Raw genomic sequence first — 1,413 nt, 5'->3', positions numbered from 1 at the left:
TTCCCTTTTCTAGAGGATTCTCCGGCCTTAGGTGCCATCAATGGTAATGGAAAAACAAAAAGCTTATGCTTTTACCACACCAAACTTAAAATATTGCTCGCCCTCGAGCAAGAGAAGAAAGAAAAGAAGAAGAAGAAGAAAAAAATATGGAGGAGAGGGGGAGAGGTGTATTCGGCCAAGAATGAGAAGAGAGGTTTGTGTTGTGTGAAAATTAAGGAGAATGGAAGGGTTTATATAGGGAAGTGAGAGAGGGTAGGTTCGGCCATTTATGGTGGGTTTGGGTGGGAAAGATTTTTGAATTTTGAAGGTAGGTGGGGTTTATGGGGAAGAGTGGATGGATGTGAGTGGTGAAGGGGGTAATTGGGAAAGTGTGTTATAGGATTAATTAGGAGGTATGGTGGGAATATGTTAGGTGGGGATCCTGTGGGGTCCACAGATCCTGAGATGATCCTGTGGGGTCCACAGATCCTGAGGTGTCAAGGATTTACATCCCTGCACTAATTAGGCATGTAAAATGCCTTAGCATACCATTCTGGCATTTAAACGCCGAAGTGGTGCACGTTCTGGGCGTTCAACGCCCATGTGTAGCATGTTTATGAAGTTGAACGCCAGTTCCATGCTTGTTACTGGCGTTTAGCGCCAGCTTTCCTCAGGGCATATTCCTGGCGTTCAAATGCCAGGATGTTGCTTGTTTCTGGCGTTCAGCGCAGATCCATGCTCTGTTCTGGCATTGAACGCCAGCCAGATGCTCCTTACTAGCGTTTAAACGCCAGTAAGTCCTTCCTCCAGGGTGTGATTTTTCTTCTGCTATTTTTGATTCTGTTTTTAATTTTAGTATTTCTTTCGTGACTCCACATGATCATGAACCTAATAAAACACAAAATAACAATAAAATAAAAATAAAATTAGATAAATAAAAATTGGGTTGCCTCCCAACAAGCGCTTCTTTAATGTCAATAGCTTGACAGCGGGCTCTCATGGAGCCTCACAGGTGATCAGGTCAATATTGTGGACTCCCAACACCAAACTTAGAGTTTGGATATGGGGGTTCAACACCAAACTTAGAGTTTGGTTGTGGCCTCCCAACACCAAACTTAGAGTTTGATTGTGGGGGCTCTATTTGACTCTGTATTGAGAGAAGCTCTGCATGCTTTCTCTCCCTTGTTATAGAAGGATAGCCGTGTGCCTTAAACACAAGGTAGTCCCCATTCAATTGAAGGACTAATTCTCCTCTGTTAACATCTATCACAGCTTCGACTGTGGCTAGGAAGGGTCTTCCAAGGATGATACATTCATCCTCCTCCTTCCTAGTGTCTAAGATTATAAAATCAGCAGGAATGTAAAGGTCTTTAACCTTTATCAACACATCCTCTACTGATCCATAAGCTTGTCTTACTGACTTGTCTGCCAATT

The sequence above is a fragment of the Arachis duranensis genome, chromosome 3, assembly GCF_000817695.3.
Source record: "Arachis duranensis cultivar V14167 chromosome 3, aradu.V14167.gnm2.J7QH, whole genome shotgun sequence".
In the NCBI taxonomy this organism is placed as follows: domain Eukaryota; kingdom Viridiplantae; phylum Streptophyta; class Magnoliopsida; order Fabales; family Fabaceae; genus Arachis; species Arachis duranensis.
This window is presented reverse-complemented; position numbering follows the sequence as displayed.